The sequence below is a fragment of the Ornithodoros turicata genome, chromosome 9 (genome assembly GCF_037126465.1).
Source record: "Ornithodoros turicata isolate Travis chromosome 9, ASM3712646v1, whole genome shotgun sequence".
Taxonomy (NCBI): Eukaryota; Metazoa; Arthropoda; class Arachnida; order Ixodida; family Argasidae; genus Ornithodoros; species Ornithodoros turicata.
The window spans coordinates 41,276,822-41,301,025 of record NC_088209.1 but is presented as its reverse complement, the minus strand read 5'-3'; the positions used below and the strand labels follow the sequence as shown (position 1 = coordinate 41,301,025).

At 44.8% G+C, this 24,204-nt stretch overlaps 1 protein-coding gene and 1 non-coding gene across 2 annotated transcripts in view; one reads left to right on the top strand and one right to left on the bottom strand.

The window, feature by feature from the left end:
- LOC135368981 (TBC1 domain family member 2A-like) overlaps positions 1-24,204 on the bottom strand; it is a 216,382-nt gene that overhangs the window by 99,781 nt on the left and 92,397 nt on the right. The window lies entirely within an intron of this gene.
- Positions 4,080-4,153, top strand: Trnat-ggu (transfer RNA threonine (anticodon GGU)). Its single transcript has one exon. It is a non-coding gene; the product is annotated as a tRNA-Thr (tRNA).

Here is a 24,204-nt window from a genome sequence, read left to right as displayed (position 1 = left end):
ATGCTGTATCTGGCGTTCATTTGCTGGAAGTACGTAATGTTTTTAGGTTATTAGTACAATCTCAGTTAACTAATGTGCAAGGCGTTGCGTTTTCGGTGTTTATTATCGGTCGAATTTCGGGGTATGCTTTTCAATGTGTAACTTTTTCCCCCGAAATCGGTGTTTTTCGCCTTGAGCTGCGGCAGTCCATGTCAGAGCCACGTGCAACGCCGTCAATGTCTTCCGATGTTCTTGGAATTCCTCTTGTTACGGGTTTGCTCCAGACGCTGTAGAGACATACTCTGTATCTCAATGACCATTGGTGCATCTTGCATGTGTGTGTGTGTGTGTTTTCTTCATCTTCCGTTTGAGCGGCATACCTCAGGCAGTGGAGGACAGCCCAATTGTTGTGCTTGTACATCTATAACTAAGTTCATTATCATATCTCACAGCTAATGTTTCGCGTGTAATGGGGTAGTGTACTGTTCTCCAGCGGTGAATCACCCCATGTCATATAGTCACGATTTATTTGTTGTTGATGTTGTTGTTAATTTCCCCGCTCAAAGTCGGCGGATTTGAATTGTGAAAGAGACAACGGCGATCGTTTGAAATCATAAGAAATCCATTTCTCTGCGTACACGGACGACGGCGTAATCTGAATTTGACAATTAGTAATTCTTGGGGAAAATGCAGGACTACTTGCAAAACTTTTAGTCAAAACTATAGCTGAGCGCGATGCCACGCTGAGCACAGAATATGCCTTCGTACCACCGGCATCACGTGTGTCATTTTCCGGCATCGCACATAACGTCAAAGTACAAGTGCATGACAGAAAGGAAAAAAAAAAAAAAAAAAAAGATGGTTCAATTCCTGGCGTCAGCACCTTTTCCCTGAGCTACTTAAAGCCAAAGCTCTTTGGCTGCACGTACTGTGCATGTATGTTTACAAATACTCAAAAGTCGCCGTATACCATCATTTGACAGCTGTTTCGGCCTTATTGGGTCATCGTCAGCAGTGCGCAGGTGGCCAAACTGCGCACTGCTGACGATGCATGGCCCAATAAGGCCGAAACAGCTGTTCAGTGCTGGCACGGCGACGTCGGAGTACTTGTAAACAAGTGCGTGACAATTGTGGTATACGCAACACCGCGTGCACGATAAAAATGAAATGAAAATGAAATGAATTATTCGGAAAGCCAGCAGCTATTTCTCACTGAAATACTTTTACATGACGTTACAACGATTAATGAACCGAATTTACAAGATGCACTAACCTAAAATACCCTGTCATGCGTTGTCAAAACGGTATTATCATTTTTGCTTACAGCTACAAGTTCCTGCTGTTGCAATTACTTGTTACCTTCTTGAAACCGGTGCAGTCTTACTACTTTGTGATGACTGCCTAATGCAAATTATTTCCCTTCAATAATATTTACAACTGTTTTCCAAAGTAAACGACTACCAGTCATTACTACTTTTCCGTGTATATTTACTCTTAATTCTTCTCTCGCACGCGCGCTATTCTTCCTTCCTTTATTTTTTATGCGTTGCTTTCAACCAAATTATATCTCATAACACACTTATAACACCTTGCCTGCGAAGGGCTTACCCATGTTTCACAACGGCAATGGGCTCCACCCGACAAAAAAAAGAAGCAACATTTTTTCCCCGTTTAACCACCTGCCTCAGTCCTAAAAAACAGAGAAAGAAAGAAAAAAAAGAGGGCGATCGTGTGTTCTTCGTTGCTTTTTTTATTTTCGTTCGATAAAAAATGAGCGTGATTTACAGAGAGCGTCGTATTTGTAATGACCTGTTAATGCGGGCTATAGGTATAGACACATGCTTTTGAATTATTCATATATTCCATTCCCACTTTTTATAGCGCGTTCGCGACAGGGTAACGGTGCTGCGCTTGTGTTGTGGCCCGTTAATCATGGCCACGTGTGGAATTTACGTTGGAGACGATTGGAGTCTATAAGCGACTCATTGCCGTCTGTCTCACCTTCATTCCTTTTCTTTTTTTTTCTTCTTCTTCTTCTTCTTTTTGCGGAGAATGGAGGAACAAAGAATGCTGTCGAGCAAGATAACACGAAGCGACAAAAAAATAATAATAATAAATAAAAAAATCACGTACCAATGCGTGAGAAACATCAAGTCCACCTCGTAACGATATAGCAGCACGCTGGTAATACGAAAAAGAGAGCTAATGTGTTCAGTTCGACAAAAAAGCAGAACAATATCTGCCACAAAATGCTTTTTTCTTTTTTAAATTCCGTTTTAGCGCTGCGAAGCAACTGTGGTTATGAGCGGCGTACAGACGTGGACAGATGGAGAGAGGACAGCAGGGAGGCGTGGAGGACGCAGGGGGGGTTGGTATATGCGTCCTGGGCCGACTTCAGGGGGAACTGTGCCGACAGCCGCAAAATGCGTGTAGTATGTTCAGTTTTTAGAAAACTACGCGCACGGGAACACGCGTCATCATATTTAAAATAAATCTGGCAGGTTTTAGCAGGACGTACACACGCTACGTGGAAACGATGACCCGCGTAAAGACAAAAGGAAAAAAAAACTTTTTTTTTTAAGAGTACATTGAAAGCTTACATAAAACAGCTTCATATAGAAAAGAAAACCACGTGGAACTGAGACACCTGCAACATCCTTCCATTCAGAACTTTCTACTGGAACCGGAAAGAGGAAGACAAGGTCGAGCTTCATGGGTCACCAAAACCGACGCATCTGCCTCAAAAAAAAAAAAAAAATCGCGCAGGTGTAAAAATCTTACGAAGGGCGCGCACCATTCATAAAAAGCACGAAACGATCCTAATCATGGCGGTATACGCTCTGGTGAACAGCTAAAGTGGTCCACTAGAACTTTCTCTCTCTCTCCATTGAGGTGTCCTCGAAGAAAGCGTAATTTAAGATTAAGGTAAACCAGCGCATGCACAGGCTGCGCAATAAATGTGCTGAAAAAAAAAAAAAGATGGACGTGGTGGAGGTAAAAGGCAAGGAGCGGAATCAGACTTGTATACCTAACGCGTTAGAAGTAACTGCGTTACTTGTAATCAGTTACTTTTTTTTTGTAATTTTTCGAGTAATCAGTTACATTTTTGAACGAGTAATTTTTCGAGTAAATCGATTACAATTTTGAGAAATCAATTACTGAGTAATCAGTTACTTTTGAAGTAGAGTCTGACTCAAAATAACGATGCTCTGTGACAAATTTCCTGCGTCTTTGTTGGGCTGTTCTACCGTAGTAAGCGGGAAAAAAATATTATTGCTACTTCTCGCGCGCGGGTCTCTGGCGCTATTTCAGCTGTCCCGATCATTTGGAAGTTTGGGTTATTCTTTTTGTTTGTTTTTTCGAAGCGCACAGGGGCGGAAATTTGCATGAATTGAAAGTTACGGCCCGAGTAACGCGTTACTTCTATACTAGTGACTCAGTTACATTTTGAGTCGAGTAATTTGTAACAGTAATCAGTTACTTTTGCTAGAAGAGCAACGGTAATCAATTACTTTTTTGGAGTAACGGGCACAGGTCTGGGTGGAATGGAGGAAGTAAAAAACGTACTGTAAAAACTCTATATTCGCGCGCAAGTATTTTAGCGAATTTAAGGGCATGCGAAAATTGACACTTTCAAAACAGTGAACAATCATAAACTTTATTCTCACGCTTGGTTGCTAGTCAGTACTGTTTTATAGCACGAGCGTGCGCAATAGAGCCTTAATTAAATATAGAAAGGACAGTTTAAGGCGCATCACCAAAGTGAGGCAACCAAGCCACAAACTTTAGCGTCTAGATTTCGCGAAGTTTAGTAGCCGCGAATATGTGCCCTGTTCCCGATTCGCCAAAAATTTGTGTCGCGAAATTAAAGGGTTTCACAGTATTTCGAGCGCAACGCAACGCGTCTGCAGACGCCTCTCCCTGTAGCCGTAAGTCTCACGTCAGAAGTCACGAGTGAAAACGTCACCGTGTGACAGCGGATGTCCAGCAAAGTAAGCCGGTAAGATGGGGATTGATGATCTGAGGCGGGAACACATAGAAAGGTCAAATACACACAAAGTTTTAGCATACGTGGTAGTATTTTAGCATACATACAAAGTGTTAGCTTAGCTCAATTGGTAAGAGCACTGGACCGGTAATCCAGAAGATGTGGGTTCGAGTCCTACAGCTGGCTAACCTTTTCAGTGACTTCCTTCCGTCATCAAACCGGCAAGTTTATCCACGGTCTCTCAATACTCTCTCTGGTCAGAAAACTCTACAGTCTTATTTAGTGACTCTACACTCTTAAAAATGAACTTCACCGCATAACAAGCTCTTAGCCAACCGTCATGTCGATTGATATCGTTATCTGCCCTGATTTGTTGAAAATGGGAGGCGTACGCCTTTTTTGTGACACTTATGCTGTTTATAATTGTCACAAAAAGGGCGTACGCCTCCCGTTTTCAACAAATCAAGTCAGATAACGATATCATTCGAGATGATGGTTGGCTAGGAACGTGCTATGAGGTGAAGTTCATTTTTAAGAGTGTAGAAAACTCCAGCGGAATACAACGGAGCGACTTATTTAGAGTCCGGAGGTGTCGCACGAGGGCGCTGATGCTCATCGGGGCTGTTGCTGTTGTTGATGTCGATGCTACTTCCAAGCTGTGATCTCCCGTGAGAGCGCAGTATTTTCCGTGATTAGATATGTCGCTCACGGTCGTAAGACACAGAACGAAACGCAAAGGAACTTCGGCATTAATCTGTACACGCCTGTACGCCACTCATAGCCCCAGCTGCTTCGCGGCGCTAACACGAAAATAAATTTTAAAACACTTTGGCATTATGTGGAGGAGTCGTGACGTAATTGAAAGGCAGCGACGACGGAAGCTCTTTCGAATTCCGAAATAGCGAAGCAGGACAAACAAACAAACAATCGCGTGGGGGAACAAAATCATTTGAAAAGGAGATACGGAAAAGAAATCGTGATGAGGCCCGGAAAAAGAAAATCGAATTCCCGAGGAAACCACAAAAGATGGAGACTTATCTGAAGTGGACACACGTCTCCGAGAAAGTTTTGGCGAAAAAAAAAAAAAACAAAAGTAAGAGGCATTTGACGAAAGAGACCGCAAGATGGCGAAATAGAGGCAGAAGGCGAAGTTGTTAGTCCTCCAGGAGTAAAGATATCACGTTTTGGAGTGGGAACGGATTATTAAATGTGATATAGAGGGCCACAAACAGCAGACATAAGGCTATTTGCGCAATAAAACGGCACAAAAATGTTGCAGAAAATGAAATTGAAAAAAAAAAAAATAATAATTATCGGGTTCTTTTGGCGAACATCTGACCACTTAGAGACAACTATATGGTTATTTTTCTTCTTTTGCCGCAAATACCTTGCACATAAGTAATAGGCAGTTTTAGCAAACCGTCGGTAAGGTTATCGTGCCTATCGGAACCAATCGCAGTCGCGTGTAACTCAGAATCTTACCCATCGATTGGTTCCGGTTGATGCGGTTCGACGCGAGCAACGTTATCAACGGTTTGCTAAAACTCTCTAATTAGTAAGTAACAACACGCAAACGTTGCATTAATAGAGCTTCGACCTACGCTAAAAATCAAACAGTGCTTCCAACACCCTGAGGAATAGCATGCCCTTCGTGGGCCTGGCTAACCTTTCCTCTTTCATAATGTCCCACCCCGATTCCATGCCACTACATCCAACGTGCCATCACTACATCAACTTCTGAATGGGGCCTGAACAAAGGGGACCACTCCATGCTCTTTGGATGTAATGGCACGTTGGATGTAGTGGCCCGATACCTCCCACCCCTATCCCCTTTCACGAACACATGATTTCGCGAAAGAGTCGCGCTTTTTGAGACAATTCTTCAAAAAAAAATTCCGAAAAAATACTTTCTACGCGAAAACATAAATAAACATATAAAAGAGAGAGAGAGAGAGAAAGAAAGAAAAAACCACAGTACTTCTGTCAACCGTATATAACGCCACCAGTGTGAAAGACGGTTCCTTCCCTCCGTCATCAACGCATATTGGATTCCGCCAGGGAACAGACTAATTAACGATATGAGGGCGTGTTCTACAGCGGTGGAAACGATTGGCGTTACATCATTTCCCGAAAGCTTTGCTGGCCGGATAACAGGGCGAGAGAGAGAGAGAGAGAAAGAGAGAGGAGGTCCCGTATACACGACAGTTGGAAATATCGGTGCGCAGGAAGACGGGTGCAAATTAATTGCTTAGCTAATGGCAGCCCGTTAATTATCAGGACGAGAAAACCGGACCCCTTGTGCGTGTGTTCCTGAAGCCGGGAAGCTGGAAACGTTGTGTGCGGGGGGCAACGTTATACGATAGGGGGTGGTGGGGGAGGGGGGTCGACGTTGCGGGTGCTCTTCTCTGGCGAGACTACTATTTCAAAGACTGATTGATATCTCTTCCAGCGTGCGCAACGCTTTGTGTTCTCGAAGAAGGGATTGCGGGTGGATCGCAGAGAGAGCGTACCTATACGTAGGACCTACTGAGGACGTACCTACGTAGGACCTACTTAGGACGTACCTACGTAGGACCTACTTAGGACGTACCTACGTAGGACGTACTTTTTTTAAAAGATCGAAAGGGAAAAAGGATCCTCCGGAGGGAATAGCGCACGAGCAGCCAGGACGGCACGAAATACAAAATGACGTCAAATATTACAAAAATAAATTCGTACTTCTGGTGTAACAGCGTCTTGTCAGTCCTTGGACATTTCGGCTTCGTTTAATGTCGCGAGACTCAGCTGCAGACGAACAGTTGGTGAGTCTTGTGTCGACAGCGTTTGCGGACAGAGATCGTGAGCAAGAGCAGGACATACTAAAAATGTATTTGCTTCGTCGGACAGTGAACGCGTAGCATCTTAGCGTAGTCGCAAAACGCAGGCGTACGGTTCATTAAAACACTATATTTTGGACTTTTTTTGGCGAAAAAGAAAGAAAGAAAGAAGCATCCGCCATGTTAGCAATCACTGTATATGTTATATGCTTCCTAAAGTTTCCAAGAGGCGAGCATGCCCTCACGGCTTGTGTCACAACGGTGTACGTATATACACCACGTGCACAGTACTATATACGTGACAGTGCAATACACAAAACGATCCTACATATCATAGAAGCGGCCATTCCCCTATTCGCTCTTCCGAGACTATATGCAACCATGAAAAGTTGTTCACTTGTGGAATCGCGAGGGTGGCAATACCCCCACAGTCACGCCACGGCTGGAAGTGGTTGTTTCGGAGGCGAATTGGTCCAAATTAATCACACGCTCAGATAAAACTAATCAAACTCCCAGAACATGCGAGATAACCTAATTAAACGCTGGATGTGAAACGGGTTGAGTGTTCTGGGAATAAAGCCTCCTGCTAGCTGTGGGCCTAATTGGTCGGAACGAAGCGGACTTAATTATCGCGGCCGTTTGTTAATAAACTTTCCAACTTGTTGGGCTCAGGTGCCTGCTTCGAGAGCTTTTTTCGAGACCGAAGAAAAATCCCATTGATCCGCGTTGTCCACGGGTACCGCGCTCTGTGCTAATGGTTAGCAGACACTTCGTTAATGGTTGTTAAGCGCTATAGTGTTGGAACGTGCGAGGTGAATTCCGCTCGTCGTTCGCGTGCAACGCGGTGTAGTGTGGGTTGTTTTCTTCTATGTTTCTCAAACACTGGACAATGCATTATGACGTGTGGTGCGTATCTTCAGGGACGTTGCAAGTTCTGCAGAGCGGGGAGTTTGCTAGCTTCATTTTGTGAAGGGTTTTTCTTGTATATAATTGTCCCAGTCGGGTCTTGTGAATAGCTGTTTGAATAGTTCTGTCTAAGCTGACAGGGATATTTGTGGACAGGGATAAACTTCAAACGACACTGGAAAAACTTGACAACCGTCCATTCAGCTTCTACAAGATTCTTGGACCTTGGTCCAGTCCTCAACAACAAGACAAGGCCATGAAAGCATTATGTGCATTCTTGAAGAATAGCGGCATATCGAGCCGCTACTAAAGAACAAGTGTAAACAAAACACAATAGTACATGTGATGCTCACTACAGAGTGTCACGTATGATAGTCACTGCCATATTGGCGAAACTCACAAGAAATGGAGCTGCAGGCGCCCTTTTGGACAGCCACCAAGTTCCAACTCCCGCTCAGTTAGTGAAGAAGAAGAAGAAGTAGTGCGGGTTGAGTGCAGAAACGAACGAAGCGCGAACGAAATGGACAATGAAAACTGTGGCGTATAATGCGACGAGTAACACGCGTTCTAGCGCAAGAGCGATGCCTGTACCGCGCGAGAAATATATTTGATTTGTATGCCCCCTAGATACCTCTCTCCTTTTACACAGGCGGAGACTTTTGAAACTTAAAGGCATGTACTTCCGCAACCTAGAGAGGCATCTACTTGCGGTGTGTAAGATTCGTGACGAACTTTGCATTAAAGTCTTTAGTGTTTGGTGTGGCTGTCCTTTTGCATCCATTATGTAACTAGAATATCTGCCAGGAAAAAGCCAAAACCAGACAGCACGAGTTCTGGATGAGAAACAGAAACCAGCACCGAAATTACCTCGGAAACAGAAACCGCTACTAAATCTAAATCTACTAAATACTAAATCTAACTAAAATCGTCCAGAAACGGGAACGGAAACGAAAACGAAAAGCCGAGTTTTTCAGTTACCGGAAAAAGTAATATTTTCGGTAACTAACCCTGCATATAACAGAAAACCTGAGAATGAGGGACAGGGAAAAACAACACGACGCGTATCTCGCTTCCTTTATCTTTTAAAAAGTTTCGCCGTTGCACCGCAGGGTACACACAAAAAACCGTTCTCGCTTCGGCGTTCCAGTACCATACATCTCTTCCGAGTGTATTTTCATAATTCTCCCTCCTGCCACAACAAACACCTTACTTCGAATCCATTATCGGCTGAGAGAGAGTCCCAGGGCTGTTGCATGTGGAGGTCGAGGAGACCCGGGAACACGCTTTCGCGTTTCGTCCCTCCCACAGGCATTAACCCCGTTAGGAGGAAAAAGATGAGGCTGTTTGAGAGCTGCTAAAATCCCGCTCTAATCTCCAACACGCGAAGATGAGTTTTGAGGGGAGAGCCCGTTCTCCCTTTCCTCCCATCCCTAGAACGTTCCGTACTAACCGAAAAATAATTCTCCCGCGTGGAGTCGTCCTAATCCTCACGCGTTTGCTTGTAATGGCGCCAAGTGCGTGCGGCTGTGGCAGGCGCGTTTATGGGTCTCGTGGAACCTTGGATTGATGACAGTAATGATGCGAAAAAAATAATAATAATAATAGTATCGCTGGGTAAGTGTTTAACGAAAGCCTCTTTCCGAGCGCATGTTCCTGTTCTACTCGTGTAGTATTCACGATCAATCGTGCGCCAATAGTACTAGTACTAGTTTTATAACAGCTAATCACATTTGGTTGCTCGGCATAGGTTAACACCGTTCGCACTAACGAAACAAAATATATAGGACTCAGGCCAACGTCGGTGCTTTAAGTCCCTAAACGAGTCCCCGTACAGTTCGACACTTGGAAGAGGTCATGGCCCGGTTTCACACCAGTGAACACTTGAAGCGAGATTTGACTTCCATAAACTGTGTAACAGCTCTCGGCGACCCTGTTTGAGGGGAAGTCTCGCTGTCCCGCATTGGTGAAACAGGGGTGACAATTAACATCAAGTTTAGGGAAGACTAATCCCTAATGCTTATGTAAGTTGTAATAGACCAGTTTCTTGTAAGCTAATGTCGTTCAACGATTGTTGCGAGTCTAATGCCTTGGCGCTTGCAGAAATCATAAGAAAATTTTGAAAAAAAAAAAGATATCTGAAATATAGGAATATTTTATACGTGGTCTGGTACGTAAGGGGGCTCACAGGAAGACGCTATAGTACATATCTTATGGCGAATTCTGCTGGTCATTTTCCACAGAATTGAGTCTCGTCACGACTATAGCACACAAAAAAACCGGATGTAGGATGAAGGGCGGAGATACGTAGAGGGTGCGAGAGCCCGTCGGGGAGAGCAAAGGGCTAGAAGGGTCGTTGGGATCAGCCTGGAAACGAACTAAGAGCGAACGGGAGGGACCAATGAAAGGCGACGTACATTGGACTGATGCGGCCGCGTGTGACATGCACGCTCGAACCAGCGGATATTTTTCTGCACGACCACCGGAATTCGCCATGAGTATTTTTACATCTCCATTTTTTTTTTCTTTTACAAATCAATCAATCATTTCTACGTGCGTTTGCTCACACGCATAAGAAGCAGTGTTACAGTTTTGTCGCCACGATGCTAGACTGTTCCATACAGGGTTGTAGTGAATGAGGCAATTAAACATAGAATGACAAAAACAACACACGCCTCACAACGCCCAGTTGCATGCTTCAGTTGAATGATATTGCAGTTGAAGAAAAGGCACCTGCAGTGGAATTCGAACCGACACCCTCTGATTGCCGGTCAGAGATACTGCAAATTACCAGTGATGGCCAGTAGTTAACTACGCGCAGTTAAACTACTAGTTAAACTACCTGATTGTAGTTATAAAGTAGTTATGAACTACTTGCAGAAATGTAGTGTGCAACTACTAGTTAAACTCCTATTTCGAGTAGTTAACTACAGTAGTTAGGTTACTGCATGCGCCAACTACTTCCGGTTTTGCCGCAAGTTTTACGGCACAATTGTGCTTCCGACTTTTACCTTGAGCTACTTGTTTCACGAGAACGGAGGTGCAGAGCAATTGTGCCATGCATGTGTACTCAATCTTCACTTTTATCACTGCTCGTGATTTATATTTAGGTGTCCAGGAACACTGTAGAATGGGATTGGTGTTGATGGACAACGTTAAGTAGTTAGAGATGTAGTTAAAATACATTGCAGTAGGTAAAGAAGTAGTTTTAACTACCTCCCCTAAAAAGTAGTCCAACTACTAGTTAAACTACTCCATCGCAAAGTAGTTAGTAGTTATAGCTAAACTACTATAGAAGTAGTTAGTGGCCATCACTGCAAATTACACCATGCTAGCACCACGCGCACACACACATATGAGGAAACGACGATGCGATGGGGCTGATGCCGGGCAGCAGAATGGGAGCTGCCCCTGTGCCAAGCCACGCAAGGAACCACGTGAACGTGTCTCATCCACTTTAATCCATCCATTTAACTGCCTCATCCACTACAACGTTATATGAGAAAGATGCCGCCCGTCACGAGTGTGTGAATGTCGGAGTGGCTGGCAACAATGTAAGAGAGACTGTGTTGAGGCGCTGAAGGTGGGCGCGCGTGTCCCTGTGTTTCCTAGTGTGACTTGGTTGTAGGGCTCCGAGTGAGTTTTCGGAGTTTTCAGTTTGTAAAATTCGGAAGCTGTTTATCGGAGTTTTAAATTTTTTTGAAATTCGGAGTTTCTCCGGGAGAAATAAAAATTCTGAAAAATGAACGGCGCCGATTTCGGAGTATTTCGGAGTAGTCATCGCGGAGACAATGCAAGGAAAGAAGTGCCAGAGTGACTGAAACCGCACGATATAGCTCACGGATGTTTTACTCCCCCAGAGCTATTGAAGTGCAAACGAGCATATTTGCACAAATTGTGAATGGTGCCCGGGTAGCAGCTGTGACGAACACAGAACTGTTCTGTGCCAAACTAGCCCAGCGCCCGGGGTCAAGTGGAGGCACGAGGGATGCATCGAACAGATGGGACAAGTGTGTGCACTATCCACTATGCACTATATTTGTAATTCATGCGTGGATCAGTTTGAAGTCGAAGAGTAGGTGTGGAAGAAGGGGAAAAAGGAAGAAGGAAACGGGAAAAACCGTATGGCTGCCACGTGGGCCTCGGAAACATCGGAGTTTATTGGATAAATCCCTTGTTTGTTTGTTTTTTGCAAAAACTATGGAGGGAGTTATCGGAGTTTATTGGATAAATCCCTTGTTTGTTTGTTTTTTGCAAAAACTATGGAGGGAGTTATCGGAGTTTATTGGATAAATCCCTTGTTTGTTTGTTTTTTGCAAAAACTATGGAGGGAGTTATCGGAGTTTATTGGATAAATCCCTTGTTTGTTTGTTTTTTGCAAAAACTATGGAGGGAGTTATCGGAGTTTATTGGATAAATCCCTTGTTTGTTTGTTTTTTGCAAAAACTATGGAGGGAGTTATCGGAGTTTATTGGATAAATCCCTTGTTTGTTTGTTTTTTGCAAAAACTATGGAGGGAGTTATCGGAGTTTATTGGATAAATCCCTTGTTTGTTTGTTTTTTGCAAAAACTATGGAGGGAGTTATCGGAGTTTATTGGATAAATCCCTTGTTTGTTTGTTTTTTGCAAAAACTATGGAGGGAGTTATCGGAGTTTATTGGATAAATCCCTTGTTTGTTTGTTTTTTGCAAAAACTATGGAGGGAGTTATCGGAGTTTATTGGATAAATCCCTTGTTTGTTTGTTTTTTGCAAAAACTATGGAGGGAGTTATCGGAGTTTATTGGATAAATCCCTTGTTTGTTTGTTTTTTGCAAAAACTATGGAGGGAGTTATCGGAGTTTATTGGATAAATCCCTTGTTTGTTTGTTTTTTGCAAAAGCTATGGAGGGAGTTTATCGGAGTTTGTCCGATAAATCCGAAAAGTCGGAAACCTAGAACTTATACGTTGAAGAGCAGGTATAGATAGCATGCTATAATGGACTTTTTTTTTTTCATAACGGCGCATGCGCATGACCTTGAGGCGCCGGCAGCGTTATCTCCGTCTTCACTAGATGGCACAGTATGGGGATGACTGAAGTGGGGATCAGTGGGGAGACCGCACGAACGGCGCGAGCTCGTCGCGCTCCCACTTTGGACCGGTTTTGGTCCTTTGTGCTATACCCACGTGGATTTGTTTTGGTACGTGCCGAGCGTGGTTCGCTGGAGAGCCGCTAGGAGCCACTAGTAGCCTCTCTGACTGGCTATTAGAGGGTGTGTGTTCGAATCCCACTGCTGCTGCCTTTTCTTCAACTGCCATCATTCAGTTGCTCGATACAGATGTCATTCCATGTGGCGACATTTGACACAGCTTAGTTCCATGGCGCGTACCATAAACCAACACCCCGCGGCTCGCCAGCTGACACGCGGTCGAAGTATACGGCACAGAATATCTACCAAGATACACGGTCCACGGTAAACATCACGTGACACTTCACCAACGCAGACGACCCTCGAGATGACACATGCAGTCTGCACATACAAGCGGCAAGCGGGAGAACACGAAGGGGGGCGAATATTAGCGTCGCCGTCGTACTCTAATATTAAAGCAGACGACATCCAGTGACGTGTGCTTAATGAAGGCTCGTCCGTGTCGTCTGTCACACGGGACGGAAATGGCGGGGGATTAAAAAGCCCCCATGTTGTGTTCTGTGCTCGATAAATTGGGGTTTCGCGACACTCCGAAATCGTGCCATTCGTTCGTAGTTATCCTGGCAGACGAACTGATACATATATTTTTTAATTAAATATGCGTGTCTCTGTCGAATGAGTGTTCGGCCGTTGTAGAAATTTGCGAAGGGATTAAACGTACAAATGATGGCTTCTAGCGAAAGAGGTACTATATGTCTACGAGGTACCATATCTCGATGCCTTTTCGAGAGTTTACAATATTTTAGGCGCAAATTGCATCTAGATTGCGGCTACTGCATTCTGAGGGACTTTTTTGGATGGACGCCAGCATGCGTGGCTGGACATTACAGTAATTGCGTTTCCTGGTAGTTTGCGATTTAATGCGTCACTTTCGAGATTAAGCAGTAAAGTAATGCAATACCATTAAATTGAGGGTGCGATTTCTTTTTTTTTTTTTTACATTACTACGTGCTTCGTTACTTTCTCAAATTGTTCTTTTACATTTAATTGGAGACTACTATAACAATGCAAGACAGGAAATCTTCCTTGCAGACACTTTCCAACAAGGTCTTCTATACAGGTTTTTTTTTTTTACCCCTTACAGAATTTTTATTTAAAAAAAATGCCACGAGAGCGGCATAGATGTCAGACAGCAGAGCCGGTGGCAGGATCCGTAACCACCAAGAAGCGAGTGCTTCTATCGACTCGGCCATAACGCTGGTTGATTGTGACTTTTTTTTTTTCAAAACAGTGTTGCTGCCAAAGGGTGAAAAGGTGAACCGGTACGAAAGAATGATTTATGGGTTTCGTTCGAACGTAAACTAACAAAAAGAGTTATTCAAAATGCACAAAAATTGCTCTGGAAACCGATTTAAATGAAAGTTTAAATAAAACTACGGGCTTCGAGTTGTTGTTGTTGTTGTTCAGACACATAATTGAAAACACTATGATTAATTCCACAATATTCAATAAATATAATGAGCCACGTGAGGAAGAAAACCCGAACTCTTCACCGCGATGTTTACAAAACGCAAACTAAAGCGGCTATACCAGCAATTACTCAAGTGGCGACAACTTCGACATGCCGCAAAAGAGGCGCGGAATGCAAATTTACAGGAAGGCGAAAGCGACAAGAGATACACTCGCAATGTTAGAGGGGAGCACCCGCTTCCGGGGCTGTTTATTGCTCGCTGTTTACTTGGACGTCGTAAAAGTTTAAAAGTCGTAAAACTTTTAGCAATCGCAGAAAGTGAGAAAAAAAATGTCAGCGGCGGTGATGTTGATGCGAGTGTCCGCCGAACTGTTGCGTGATCTTCTGAAACATGAACGTGGGTGTGTTGATATTGTGGGAACGTTAAAGCAGGAATAAAGTTGAAGGGAGAGAAGGACACGGACGAGAGAGACCTATCTTTACGATCAAAGTTGAAGGATTTGTGAAATTCCAAATATATGTATGTGGTTCATTACAGCAGAACGCGTGATCAGGTTGAACAGTGCGAGATAAAAAGTCACTAAAGAAACTTCGACGTCGAGCTCTGACGTCATGCAGGAGCACGAGCTTCTGCCATTCCTATTGGTTTTCGTAAAGCACGTGACGCCTCCCGCATAAAAACGGGGAGAGACATCGGGTTATTTACGAGAGTATTAACAAACTATATGGCTTAACAAACTCTAAGGAACAACTATAACTGGATGTTGTTATTTATCGTTGTAAGCAGTCCACGTTGTGAATACCTACCAATAGTTTACTAGCCTGTTGCTTGTAAACCCAGCACAACCGGTTATACGTGTGACAGGGAATGCCAAATATTTTTAATTAGCTAGTAAAATTGCGGTAAAACGGTTCGCGGTGACGTCTGGTGAGAAATAATCCCCAATTTGTCAAGCAACAGTGATGACTACGTAGCCGACTTCTTTTGTTTTAGACTCAGTGTTATGCGCACGCGATGTAGTTTTGACGCCGGTACTTGACGAGCAATGCGCAGTTGGCGGCTACTTCGACACAGTGTTGCCGGTTATTTTAAATTTTAATTTTCTATTAAAAAAAACATAACCGCAATTGGAACGGAAATCGGGACGTAAGAGTATACTGATAAGGTTCAGCCTTTTTAACGTATAAATTTTCTGAGAATGCAGCTCTACCGCTTTAATGTGCGTCGTCCGTGTACGCCACGAAGGCATATATATTTTTCGTTATTGCATATCTGGATCCCGCGTCTAGAGCGGCAGAAAGTGACCATGAACCCCACGTGGCAGCTGCGCACGACTGACCAGCTGACCAGTACAGGAGACAGGAAGCGAAAGTTCACCAACCGGACGGCACGAGCCACATCAACTATATACCCCCCTCCATATATCCCCCTTACAAAAAAAAAAAAAAAAAAAAAGAAGCGACCTCTGTCCCCCCCCAATACACAACCCCCGCACATCTTCTCGCATAGGAAGCAGTTGACAATGTCGGAAAGAACCGTTCTTTTCCCGTGGTGCACCGGGCGACAGGTGAGAGGGGGGGGGGACACAGGAAAACGGTAACCTCCCCCTCAACCGTTTGTTTGTTACATTATTGTGCACGCGCCAGACGTATTACATATTCCGTGTGGATAAATTGCCTCTCTCTCTCTTCGTTCTTTTATTGCTATTACTTTCCTGAGGGGAGGGAAAGGATGACGAAGAGAGTGAACCTGGTATCGTCCAGGTGGAAAGAAAGAAAGAAAGAAAGAAAGAAAGGAATAAGTTGGTAAATGTTATAGAAAAGGGGCAAAAAAGTGATGCGGTTTTTGCGCGAGTGCCGATATACAGCGAATGTGATGGGACGTCATTGTTCTATTCTTCGAGACCCTGGCAGATTTCCCTTTCTCCGCATTTCTCTTTTCGTGGGGGAAGGTGGCAGATGTTATGGGAAATGAAAGTATATAGGATATATATGCTTCCCAATGCGAAGATAGGGGGGCGGTTGGTGGATGTGAAAGAGTGCCGGAAGATGGAACGGCTTATATGCGGAAAAGAAATTGGAGAACACCTCCGTGAAAAAGCATCCAGTTGTGCAATGCCTAACGGAGAGAGCACTATATATATATATATATATATATATACACGAAAGGACCCGGATGAGAAGGCACTGGTAGACCGTATGGTACATTCTTTGGACCACACTCTTAAAAATGAACTTCACCACATAGCACGCTCCCTAGCCAACCATCGTCTCAAATGATATGGTTATCTGCCCCGATTTGTTGAAAACGGGAGGCGTACGCCTTTTTTGTGACACTTATGCTGTTCTTAATTGTTACAAAAAAGGCGTACGCCCCCTTTTTCAACAACTCAGGGCAGATAACGATATCACTTGAGACGATGGTTGGCTAGGAGCGTGCTATGTGGTGAAGTTCATTTTTAAGAGTGCAGTTGGTGAGCTGTTCACTTACTGATGCAAAAGTTCGACAAGCTTCTTACGAAACTCGGACAAATATTAATAATAAAGACAGACAGAGAATGTACCGAAAACGTCCTGGCATGCTTGAGAACCATACACTCTAAAAACAGAACTTCACCGCATAGCACGCTGCGCGCCAACCATTGTCGCGAATGATAGTGTTATCGCTGGTGATTGGAAGGCAGAGTGGGGGGGTGGGGGGCGTACGCCTTTTTGTGACAATTTTCATATATCCAAATTGCCACAAAAAAGGCGCACGCCCCCCTTATCATTTGTGACAATGGTTGGCGCACAACGTGCTATTTGGTGTAGTTATGTTCTTAGAGTGTAGATAACAACACCGATAAGACACAATCAAACTATGTATCAGCACCCCTACTCCCGCCCCCCCCCCCCCGTAATATTTCACATAATATTCGATCAATAACGAATATCGCTCATACAAATAACCTTATCCCCACTCATGCTATACCCCTTTGAGCTTCCAACATAATGCGGTTCGAAGCACCCTCACGGATTCCAAAAGCCCTCCCCGGTACCCACCCGTTGCATCAGGATAGCGCCCCCAACCGACGGTTGCGTAAAACGAAAGAACTAACCCCCCGCGTGACAGGAAGTAAAGTTTTATTCTGAGGTAGCAGACCTTGATATCGGGTCGGGGTTGACGGCACGACCCAAGGTCCCCACCCTGAGACCCGTCGACGAGGAGCTTCACCCACGCGCGACACTTGCCCGGAAGTTGCGAGCAGACGCCGGAAGTGCGGGGTGCCACCTGGTGTGTGGAGGAGGAGGCGGGGGACGTGCTCCTATCGTCCGAGTGTCGGTCATGTATAGCAGACTAAACAATGACGCAACGCGTGCATGTTTAGTGTGGTAATGGGGGATGAAGGCGCTCGTGTTGGAGCAAGGTCGGCAGACGCGTGACCACGGGTCAACGGCACGCGAGCTTGCATCTGCTTCTCGAGGGTCACCGGGCGAGTCGAGGTTAGGCTTAGCGACGCCGACGTACGCCGGTACGCGTCGTGAAAGATCTAATTGGGAATGCAAATATAGGTTGGGTGAGATTTTTATCATAATTCCATTTCAAGGGCGATTTTGGATAGTCTATCTGCAGTCTTGCATCAGCGTGTTCTTATCTGCAAGACGACAATGCCGGACGATCAGCCATATATGTATATGGGTTAATAATTGAAAAATAATAATTAGCTGAAAATCATAAACACGCTCCCTTTCGTTTCATTTAATTCAATAACAGTATACAATACAATAATACAATACAATAAATTCAATAACCTAACCTAACCATCAATAACAAACAAACAAAAAAGCATAGTCCAAAAAAAAAGCCCACTTCGGACGATGAGACATTCGATGAGATGTTTCCCTCGGAGACAATAGCAGCACACAAGAAGGGGCGAGTGCGACTGCATCTGTGTGTTTCGTCAGAACATGTATTCTCGTCGCCTCCTTATGCAAAAAGAGGCTGGTACGTCTTAGCAATCCTATGACAACAGCATACGTTACCATAATTACCACTGCATGCCCGGCGAAGGCAAAGATTAGTTACTTGCGCACCGCTAACCATGCAGAACAGAGCCAGAGCATACACAGCACGCGTGAACACAAGCCATAGCCAAGCCAACAAGCCAACACAAGTCAACTCTTCACGAGCGTTGTACATCCGAGTTTCTTAACGAAACTGCCCTGAAATGTCTTGCACAAACCCGGTCTGTTCTGACACGACGACTTCTAGCCCGAGACCCCTTCAAACTGTTGCGCGGATTAAATTCCCACAGGGGCCGTGACATACCCGAGCATGTTCCCCTAAAAAGGTACATGACATACAGAAGCGCGCCGTTAGCATATTCATGTGCGCCTTCAAATGGCATTTTCGTGTTTGAACCCCGACCGTTTGTTCAGGCTGCTCTGTTTGCTTTTATGATTAGGGGAACTAGCCTTGGAAGCAGATTGCATCGACGAGATCCCTTCCTTACGCGCATGTGAAGCAACGACAGAGATTCATTTTCTGAGCGAAAATCTTATCGAACTATCGATTAATTAGCTGCTCCGCAGTGCGTGTAAATGTCAATGGTGCAAATGTGATGACCCAAGAAATAATCGGCGAGTCTCTGAGAAACATTAAAAAAAAAAAAAAAAACTCGGATAATCAAAAATCGATATGACAAGGCTATTCCATATCCTGAGACTTCTGGAGCTTCTAATTTTCGATGATCATTTGCGTCAGACACGTATTTGTGGGGAAAAAAAGAAAGAAAGAGAAAGACAGAGAGATCATTGCTGTATGCACAAGTGCTGCTGCTTTGGTACAGTTCTATGACCGTGCAAATAATGTGCTATAATGATACTATCGGTATATACTAGTACGTACGGTAACAAGCTATCAACCTATTCGACGTTACGATCAACATCGCCGCCAACCACACTAATGATACGAGCGTTTTTGCATTCATATTGTTGGAGAGAGAGAAATGGAAGAGGGCAAAGGCACCGCAGAGCTACTGTGGCTACTAGCGACGTACAGACGTGGAGAGATGGAGAGACAACAGCAGGAAGGAATAGGACACAGAACGACTATGCGCTCTGGGACGACTTCATGAAGAACTGCGCCGACATCCTCCGGAAAGTCCGGGAAACCGACGGAACACCACAGACAGCACAGCAGCAAGGACTCGAACCCACCACCATGCATCCAGTATTCAGCCTGAAACATGGAGCTATACTAAATGCTGTTACCAAATGAATGCGTGGCCCCCATCCAATGGACCGTGGCGCTAGTGCCGATTCTGAGAGCGAGCTGTGTTTGACTTCTCTTCCTTCATCAGCTTATCAATAGGGTTCCGCGTTTCCGGTTTTTATTTTTGGGCGGATTCGGCGTATGTTTTTCGGTGTGTACTGATTTTCACGAAATCGGCGTTTTTCGACGTTTTTCCTGGCCTGTACGTGGTTTACCCGACAGTTATCGGCGAATAGAAATCACGATGTAACTTCCACGCGACGCTCATTTAGCGTGGCGTTTTACGGTTAACGAAAAAGTACACGGACATTTCTCGCAACAACAACAACATAGATGAATGGATGATGATGATGTGGGATGTTTCCCTGCGTTGAGTGCAGGACCCTACCCCATTCCAAAAAGGTTCACATGAAAGGATGACGAGGGAAGGAAATCCCTACAGTTCGCGAAGGGAGGCCGGTGGCCCTCAGAAAGGCCCTCGCCCGGCCCTCGGTGGCCCTCATTTCTCGCAAGCATCGTATTTCTGTATGGTTTTCTGATCTGCATCAACAACTTGCTGGGTACGTGTAGCTATTTATTTCTGTCATTGTTCCTGGAATGTCCCTCTGTATTCGGTGTTTTTCGATTAAAACCGAATGAGGGATACCCGGCGTATGTTTTTCGGTGTTTTTGGATTAAAACCTAAAACGAGGAACCCTACTTAACAGGTATCTTGCTGCGTGTCGTTTCTATTATGACAACCTTGCGCTACAAATCAGTAAGACTCGGAAACGCAACGCTAAGGACGTTAGATGACGCGTCGAGCGCCAGCAGAGACAGCAATCATTCCTCACCTCCTTCTTCCAGCACATAAAACTCCCAGCAGAGTTCTTTCTTTAATATGAGAACGCGGCCCAGCACATTCATTCCAGCCGTCACATCCAGCCGCCACTAGCTCATTCTTTTTCGGCCCGTTATTCAAATTCGGCAAAACTCTCTTTCACTCTCTCTCCCTTTCATCCAACATTCCTCTTCTATACGAGGGGTGGAACCCGTTCCTCTGCCATCTTAGACTTTCAAATCACGGTTGCTAAAAAAAAAAAGATATAGGGGGAGGCAGATCTTCTTAGACATTTCGTCTGTCAGTGCCAGTCGTCATATAACAAGTCCAGCAAGGGTTTCTATCGTAATGTACATACGGGGCGGTGGACGTGCTAATGCTATTATAGTTACTGGTTGGCTAATAAATATTAGGGTCTCGGTACTCAAGTCCCGTATTCTTGGGACGATTGTCTTCTTCTCCTTCAACTCCGTTAACACAAATGTCCCCACTGTTCCCGTGAAGTCGGCCCAGAACTCACGACCGAGCAACATGCCCCCAGGCACGAAACGTGGTACGATTAATCAATGAATCAATCTATCATTTATAAAACTGCTAAAAGTATCATCACGAAGCTCGAAGCGCGAAAATGACAGGGTCAGTTGACAAGGACGCGCGATATAATTATGGGGAATTGTAAGAGAAGCGCATTTATTTTAGATCAATGAAAGTAAAATAGAGTGAAACTGAAACACAGTATACATACACATGTACCCAACAAGTGTAAAGAGAAAGTACCGAGGAAAATTTAGAAAAGAAACACTAGTGTCCCAGGAAAGGCTGTATTGAACGAAGACATTTTCAAGGTTTCCTTTAAATCGATTTTTCATTTTTAGTATTTCGGCCGCTTCTATCGGTGAACAACATGTGGGCGTGACGTCACGCATATGGCGAACATAACGTATCCACATGTTTCCCCACGTTTCCTCGAAAGCACGTCAATGCGTTACATTCGACGTTGCCCCGACACTCCGAGTGCTCACGGCGAAAAAGAGTCTTTAAAACCTTCGGGAGGAACGAACTGCGAGAGCGATTTTTCGAGCGACAGCTTATTCGATAACGCCAGTTGTGCAGACGCCTTCACGCGTTGCGCAGTCCCGTTTTGATTAGACGTGACAGCTCCCTTAAACGACACGATGGCGTTGATCAATTGCGTCGCTGGAAATGACACGTGACGTAATATGTACTGAAGAAAATATTGATAAAAGGCACTATGAAAAGTGATGGACGGGAAGAAGAAAAAAAAACAAACAGACAGACAGGAAAGTAAAAAGGACAGACTGCTTACACAGCGTGGCAAATGTGGCTATGTGCAGTGTGCCGCCGTGGACAGCAGGAAGGAGAGGTAGACAGGGGTGAGTGGTAGTTTGCGTCCCTGGCCGACTTCATGGGGATCTGTGGGGTGGGAGACGAATGGTCCGCGGTGGGATTCCGGTCCTCCGCGGACCGAAGAAGACGCACATTTTGATGACGTAGGCTGTGACGTTTACACCATCCGCGGACTTATCCCGGGGATGCGTCCCTCGTGTGAACCCACCCTTATCAGTATGACTTTTGAGGCAACCACCGACGGTCTCACACGACAACTCAGATATGTACCTTTGTTAGCGAAGGAAGCAGCCCTGTTTCGCGTAATGTTACAATCATTATAACCGTTCTCAAAACGTTATAACCGGCCTCATCTAATCCGTTCGAATCGTTATAACCTGTCTCAAGCGGAAGAAACCGCATAAGGCCGGCCGCTGCCACGAATGGAGACTACATTCGCGCACATAGTGCACTATCCGTACATCACGCGGACTAATACCTCTGTGTAGCGATGCGGATCGCATGCTATAATTCCAGCACCGAACTAGACATAAACTCCCTCCACAAATTTCTAAGTAATAAAAAAAAAATCACTGGACGATTACGATAGTCGGTAATGCGAAATTTGAGCGCAGCTGTTGAGGTTGAGTTATAGACCACTGTTTTTATTTTCTGTTAGTCCTTGCGAAGTCGTTGTCCACGTTGGTGAGCTACAGCCCCTTTACGTCTGTAGTGCGACTCAGTGCCACAGTTCCAGTGCGCAGTCCAGTGAGCCAAGCTCACCGAATTGCAACCAGATGCGTTCCGGCTTCCCAACCGTACCCTCCTCCTTCGCTTTCCTCTCCTCGCGCCTTCTTCACTCTCGCCGTACGCTTGCCCGCTGCTTTCCTCCTCACGCTCTCCCGTATTTTTTATCCTTCGCTTCGCTCCTCGTTCGCTCTGCCGGTTACAACGCCGACGCCGCTCAACGCAGAAACGGGCGCCTAAAAGCTGCGCTCTCAAAAAAAAAAAAAAAATCAACGCAGCTCTTTTTCTTTTCTCTCGCGGAACAAAAATACGAGGTAAAAGATAAACCCTGATCTACGACCAAGTCGCTCGCCAACGTTGAAACCACACCGCACAGCGCGGACTACTTCAATTATGGTGGAATATACGTTATAGAAGAACGAAATCTTTCGAGGTACCCATTTCGTAAGATGGACCGCAATGAAATGAAAACAGAGGCAGAAACCACTTTCAATTTCTCGTTCGAGCAATGCGGCCGGCAGAGAACCCGGGCATCACTGCATCTTTAATGCCGTCCCGAGGAGCTTCGCAAATGAAAGAGCGGCTCGCGTGCTTCGAGGCAATGTATTTTTGGCCCTCTAGCTGACTGTTCAATGGGCGAGGCTAAGCTTGATTCATCGGTACACAGAGAATATATATATAAAAAAAACGGCTGTCTAATCATCGACGAGCACGAAATGTCTCTTTGTGTACGATCTTCCTTTCGTCACTGCGAGGACTGTAAGAATGCGCCTCTTTGTAGAGTGGAGCTCTGAATACTGTTCGCTACTCTTCCGTGACTGTCCTTACGTAACTAAAGTGAAGCAGGAGTTTCAGCACTGTTCTTTTACTGGGTCTCTGTTCGAAAGCCTCTACAAGTTGGGAAGACTATTTTCGGTTCGAAATATCACGACCCGATGCTTCTGAGTTCGATCTACCTTCATTCAGGTAGCCAAGTTGTTCGAGAGACGAGACGATTCCTTCTTCCGTATAAAGATTTCGTAAGTGTGTAACGTTGATTTTTCAGTCAATAACGACCTAGCTATGGCACAAAAACTACAGAACAACAACAAATAAATAATGATGACGTAGTGGGGCTACAGAAAAAAAAAAAATATATATATATACGTATATATCTGAGAAACGTTATGTCGTAAATGTACGCGGGTTTACCACCAAGTGGCAACATTGCTGACCACCTCTAAATTGTTCTTTCGATTCCAAACCGACTGCTGGTCATCCTGAAACACACGGAAAATCCCTAAACACTGATTGAGAGCATAGCCAAAGCCTAATAATTTTGAAGTCCAGAGGAGCCTGTGAGTATTCTACTTTGTTTCTCGTAGTATAGCTGTCAACATCTTGTATAGTGACAAAACGACGTAACAATTTAATGCGATAAGGTACAGCGCGGCCGCTCCTTAACGCATATAGTAACAGTTTTTTCTTTTCCTTTTTTAATGCTCCGGATGTCCATGAATAATAATTGCCATCGTACGTTGCGTCGTCGTATTTGCCTTCTCTTCGTATACGCGTGTTTCACGGTGTTTTCAACTCCTTCCCGCCTTGCGTGAAGTTCAAGGCTGACAAGCCCAAGAACTTCGGCAACGTCACTTGACTAGACGCGCTATGACTATACTTTGTTCCATTGCCGGTTATCGATACTATACGGCAGACAAGATGCAGACGGGGAGATCGAAGGACAGACGAGGCTAGCTGGTACAACGCCAGCT